The following is a 6,224-nucleotide window of genomic DNA, read 5'->3' as shown; positions in this document are numbered from 1 at the left end:
GTCCAACATTTGGGGGCTCATCCTGGATTCAGTTGCCCCCAGACCCATTTCCTCAGATCAGCAGGAGGTAAGGACAGATGTCTTGTGGTTTGTCTTGGTTTTAATGTCTGTCAGTCATTTCCTGTTCTGGGGACGTTCCATCTGAATAATTGTGCCTGTACAGGACCCGTAAGTCTGTATTCTGGGAACCAGTCAGAGTGGCAGATGTGCCCTGAGACCCCTGGTTCCACCACTCTGGCCCCAGTGACCAGAGTGATCTGGAGTGGGGAGGACAGTGTAGCTTTCCTCACCCCGGGAGAAAAAGGGAGATTGGCTTAGCTATTCCCCTCCCGGTCTGTACTTTCAGTTTTGAGTCAGAAAGCGTGCCGAAGATATTTTGTTGTTATCTGTGTCTGTACTTGGGGATCCTGAAAGTAAGAATGGTGAGTGTTGTGTGTGTCTGGGTGTAAGAAGGACCGGTCCACTTGAATGTGATATAGCACGATGTGTGTGCGTACTTGATGGTGTATTAGTATCTTAAAAGGGGAAGGTCTGGTTTTGTATTTTTCTCCACACTCTCTATTTTAAGCCTTCTCTGTCTTCTTTTCTCCTTTATTCTTGGTCCAAGTCTTCACGAGGGACTGTTAAAGGCAAAGGAGCAATTGAGGTTTTCTGGTCAGGGCGGGTGGAGACAGGACCCCTCTGTCTGTAGCTTCTTTTTCTCCTTCTCTCTCGCCATTAAGAAAGCCCCGTGGGCATGGGTCGAGCAAATAAAAGCCATAGGGCGCTCGCCGCTAAAAGACTCCCGTGGAAGGATAAGGGGGTCCCAGACGTGAATCCCAGATAAATTCACGTCCCCCGCAGAAGAAAAACTGGGCACTGATAGGTACTCGTCTACAAGCACACTCACTAGTCATCACTATTATTTAGAGTGGCATCTTCATTTTTTTCTCTCTTAGTCCTCTGCCTCCTAAAAAAAAATATATATATATGATAGATGTTTGTATAAATATTGTATTTGTATAATATATACTATGATTTCTGAATACCTAGGCTACTTGAATATGCTAACAGCTAACTCTGGAGAGAAATTGTGCCCCTTTCACTTCAGACTTAATCCATAGATAGATAGATAGATAGATAGATTATAGACAAATGATTGATGGATGATAGATAGATATAGATGATAGATAAATGACTGAAGTGTGAGAAGCTGACTCAGGGCAGAAACTGGTCCTTTCTGTTCAGACTCATGCTAGTTCTCACAAACTTCTGTTCTCAAGAATTCTCCAGGTTCAGACTGACCTTCTGACTCTGTGAGAGGAACTGAGAGCAGCTTACATGTTTTAGTGCCTTGGCATACAAGATTTTCTTTGGTTAAAAGGGCTTCCACCTCAAGGGTCGGTCTCCTTGGGTTCCTGACAGGGGGATCTAATCTAAATTGATCATATGATAAACCTGTAAAAACAGGCACACTGTAATTAATCAAAATAACAGTTGGAGAGCTGCTCAGGACGCTGACCAGGGCTGTCTTCAGTGATGCTTTGGACGTAAATCAGGCGTGCCCATGCACTGTCAACACTGTGCCTTTTGCAGATCTGCGTTTCGTCTCATTCCCAACATGTTTTGTTTCAATTCGGTTTAATGGTACCATTTAACAAATTTCTCTCAGTCTGAGCCTAACATGGCTCTGTGTAAATAATGTGTAAAAAGTGACAGTTTTAAAATTTATCTTTCTGTACTCTTTCTCAACAACACAGTGCTTTGTGGTAAAAATAACTTGTAAAGAATACTCTAAACTAGTGGCTTGTGGCAGGAGCTGCTTATGATGAGTCTTAGAACAGCAGGTAGTTCGTGACAGAAGCTACAACTCTATTTTGCTCTTTTCCAGGTTCCATGAGTTTACAATAGATGTCAAAAATAAAACATTAACACACTACAAAACTTACAAAATTAGGTTACTGATATTAGTTATAAATTATTTTTGCCTTGTCTCACTTTAAATGGTATGTTTGTGTCTCCATGGTTAAAACTTAGGTGTATGTCCTCCCTCTCTTGTCGTTTTGTTTCTTGTATGTTACCTTGGACACCTGCTTGGTACATACGTATCTCTTTTGCTCCACAGGGTCAAGGCACTATAAATTATGCTCCTGGCAGTCTCCAGTCACTGCTACCAAACTAACTGTCCTTGTGCCCTCTTTGTTTTTACCTTTAGGTAACTCTACAGCTGATAAATTGTGACATCCTCCCTTATCCTCATTTGGGGAGAGGGCATGTTTATGTTTTTTTCCACAGAATGCTGACAATGCATGTTGAGTACCTAAATGCCTCATCTGCTTTACAACATCTCCAGACTCTATGCCACCTGTGTCATCACTACACCATCCATCATCACATCCTGTGTTCCCAATTTTTGGACTGGGTTTTTGGACTCTGTTCGTGTTTCCTATGGACTGTCTCCACTGCCTGGCACCCACCATTCTCCACTTTCAACTTTGCCTGTGATACTATGATTCTCTCCATGATTCATTAATTGTTCCACATACCTTATACACCGTTGTTTTAATCATTTATGTAATGCCCTTCCATGCTGTACACTGTTTGTCCCCTTAGGGTCCTTTTGTTTGCTTGGAGGGGGACTTAGGCACTGCCTAACCTCAACACAGAACACAGGTTGGGGTAAAATTTACCAGCTTCATAAAAAGTCAGATTGATGATCTTACAGCAAAGCCAATTCAAATACATTATCTCAGGCTTGCACTTAAAGATCGGGAAGAGCCCTATGAGCCTAAAAGGCCACATGACAATGTGCTTCAGTCGTCCCCTTGAGAGCTGAACCGGATAGCCAAAGACGGGTAAGAGGAGATCTCACTGATAGCGACCTAAGGCAGGCTGGCAGCCAAAGCAGCTGTTTGTTTGCCCATGACGGGTAAGCATCAGAAGAGGATCTCCCAACCTAAGGCAGGCACGGTTCCCTAAGGGATTGTTTTGGCTCATTTTCCCTCTTTATTAAAATAAAAAAAAATCTATAAAAAACCGTAGGCCCCCACCCCAAGAAATAGCAAGACCTGATTCCTGGCAAAGCTGTTCTTCAGACATCAAGGCTGATCTGGTTTGAGATTAACCAGATGGCCATTCTTGAAAGCCTCACAAAAACATGTTCTTCTAACTTGGGCACTTACTGCTTAAGAGACTCCCTCATTTCTCATAGAACTGCCTAAAAAAAAAAAACTTTTTATATTACTTTGTAATCATACAGGTGTAACCTTATAATTGATTTGTGGCCTTACTATAGAATTGTGATATTACTATGGTGTTCTGTTAATAGAATTGCTCTGCCTCAATAGATTTATCCCTTGCCAGCTTTAATCTCACAGCACCTCCCTCTCAGAAGTAATATTACAGAATAGAAGGGGGCTAGATCTGCTTTTCCTCAAGAAAAAAGAACTCTGTGCAACCCTAAAAAAAAAGTATTATTTCTATGCTGACAGCTTAGGGGTTATTAGAAATCCTATAACTAAACTCCGCCAGAAATTAGATAAAAGACAAAAAATAATAATAATAAATCCAAACAGGGATAATATTTTTTAAAAATTTTCCTCTGACATCCACACATGCATACACATGAACCAGTAATAAATAATTTTTATATTATAGTATTTTTATTGTTTTATGTGTATGAGCGTATTGCCTGCATGTATGTAAGTGCACCCATGTCATGCAATGTCCATCGAGGTCAGAAGAGGCTGTTGGCCCCTGGGACTGGAGTTACGGACAGTTGTTAGCTGTCGTGTGGGTTCTGGGATTCAAACCCGGGTCCCGCTTTCTCTCTAGTTTGTGGTCTTTGTCTTTAAAAGAAGCCTGTGAACTGGGCTCTGGGCTTCTGCCCTCCGAGTGAGGCAGGGGTCCGTTTTGCAAAACGTAATAAATCCTCATGCTTGTTGCATCTTCTGGTCTGAGGACTGAGTTATTGGGGAGCGGCCTCCTATGGACGTTGGGTACCCCAAACTGGGGTTCCAACAAAGTCAAATACTTCCCTGGATCTTTTACTCTTTAGAATGTTGAAGGCTGCCAGGCATGCTGGCTTATGGCTGGAATTCCAGCACTTAGGAGGTGAAGACAAGAAGATTAGGAGTTCAAGGTCATCCTCAGCTAAGTATGAAGAATGGGGCTAGCCTAGACTCCAAGAGACTCCAAACAAACAAACAAACAAACAGACAAACAAACAAACAAACAAACAGTGGCCGTGGTGGTATAGGTCTGTAACCCCAACTACTTGGAGGGTTGAGACAGGAAGATTGCAAGTTCAAGGCCAGCCTCAGGTATGAAGTGAGTCCAAGGGTAGCTTAGGCAACCTAGTGAGACCCTGTCTCAAAACAAACAATGAAATGGGAGCTGGGAATAACGTTTAGTGGTAGAGTACTTGCACACAATGTAAAAAGCCATATATTCAATTTCCACTTCTACCGAAAAGAAGGGAGGGAGGAAGGGAGGGAAGGAGGGAGGGAGGGAGGGAGAAAGGAGGAAGGAAGGAAGGAAGGAAGGAAGGAAGGAAGGAAGGAAGGAAGGAAGGAAGGAAGGAAGGAAGGAAGGAAGACATATTGGCTGGGGGGAGAGAAGGCTGCTTTAGGTCCTCATATGAAAAGAAAGGAAGGAAGGAAGGAAGGAGGAAGAAAGGAAGGAGGAAGGAAGGAAGGAATGAAGGAGGAGGGAAGGAGGGAGGGAGGGAGTGAGGGGAAGGAAGGGGGAAGGAAGGAAGGAAGGAAGGAAGGAAGGAGGAAGGAAGGAGGAAGGAGGGGGGAGGGAGGGAGGAAGAAAGAAGGAAGGAAGGAAGGAAGGAGGAGGAGGAAGGAGGGAGGGAGGGAAAGAGAAGGGCAAGGGAACAGGAGGGCAAGAAGCCAGATGTGGTAGTGTGTACCCTTAACTCCAGCTTGGAAGCCTGAGGTAGGAGGAGTTTGAGGCCAGTCAGCCACACATAGTAAAACCCTGCCTCATAACAAAGCAACACAAACACACACCCAGGGTGGTTAAAAAATAAACAGCGTCAAGTCAGCACATCTTTAATCCCAGCACTCAGGAGGCAGAGGCAGGTGGATCTCTGTGAGTTCACGGCCAGCCTGGTCTACATGGTGAGTTCCAGGTCAGCTAGGACACAGGGAGACCCCAAAAAGTCTAAAAAAAAGACTAAATAAATAAATAGGGTGTAAAGTTCATGGCCAAGTCTCCAGGGTCAATCCCCAGCACAAAAATTAATAATTAGAAATCTTAAAAAATAACCTTTTGGGCTGGAGAGATGGCTCAGCAATTAAAAACACTGGCTGGTCTTGCAGAAGACCCGGGTTCAAATCCAAGCACCCACATGGCAGCTAACAACTGTCCATAACTCCAGTCCCAGGGGATCCGACAGCCTCTTCTGACCTCCACGGGCATTGCACATGGGTGCACTTACCTATATGCAGGCAATACACGCATACACATAAACAATAAATAAAATTTAAAAAAAAACCTTTTATGGAAATTAAAAAGAAAAAAGCAACATTAGAATTGAAATTAATATTAAATCACTCTTGGTTCTGCACATTCTTCATTAGCTTTGCTTTTATTTTTATTTTTATTTTTTTAATCAAAGTTTCACACATCTCTTCAGAGGCTTCATTAAATACATAAACTTCAAATGTAACATGCTATTATTGTTAATAGTATAATACATCTGAAAAACCATAATAACCTCAAGCAACATGAGCAAGTTAACATTTGCTGTGTTCATGCCCTAAGCTAATAATACTCCAAACCTCTTCTTTGCACCCAATGAGGCAAGCCCTTTTATTTGCATCTTGTATATGAGGCAACTGGAACTTGGGAAAAATGAAGTCTCGTGCTAAAGGCCATGTAACTGGTAAGTACTAGAACTGACATTCAAGTTTGGGTCAAACTCTAGGAACCACACCCAAGTCACTATATTACATTTAAAAAAATGCAAAGCTGGGGCTGGAGAGATGGCTCAGGGGTTAAGAGCACTGACTGCTCTTGCAGAGGACCCGGGTTTGATTCCCAGCATCCACACGGCGGCTATGAATCGTCCTTAACTTCAGTTCCAGGGGAATCCAAAGCCCTCTTCTGACTGCTGAGGCATTGCACGACACGGGTGTACTCATATACATGCAGGGAATACACTCATATACATAAAAAATTAACAAATTAAAAAATAATAAAATATTTTAAAAAATAGCTGGGTGTGGTGGTGC

At 42.8% G+C, this 6,224-nt stretch overlaps 1 protein-coding gene across 1 annotated transcript in view; it reads right to left on the bottom strand.

The window, feature by feature from the left end:
- Gsr (glutathione-disulfide reductase) overlaps positions 1–6,224 on the bottom strand; it is a 48,794-nt gene that overhangs the window by 11,327 nt on the left and 31,243 nt on the right. The window lies entirely within an intron of this gene.

Source organism: Nannospalax galili, unplaced genomic scaffold (genome assembly GCF_000622305.1).
Source record: "Nannospalax galili isolate Female #2095 unplaced genomic scaffold, S.galili_v1.0 scaffold680, whole genome shotgun sequence".
NCBI lineage: Eukaryota > Metazoa > Chordata > Mammalia > Rodentia > Spalacidae > Nannospalax > Nannospalax galili.
The sequence above is the reverse complement of the archived record's forward strand: the minus strand, read 5'-3'. Positions and strand labels throughout refer to the sequence as shown.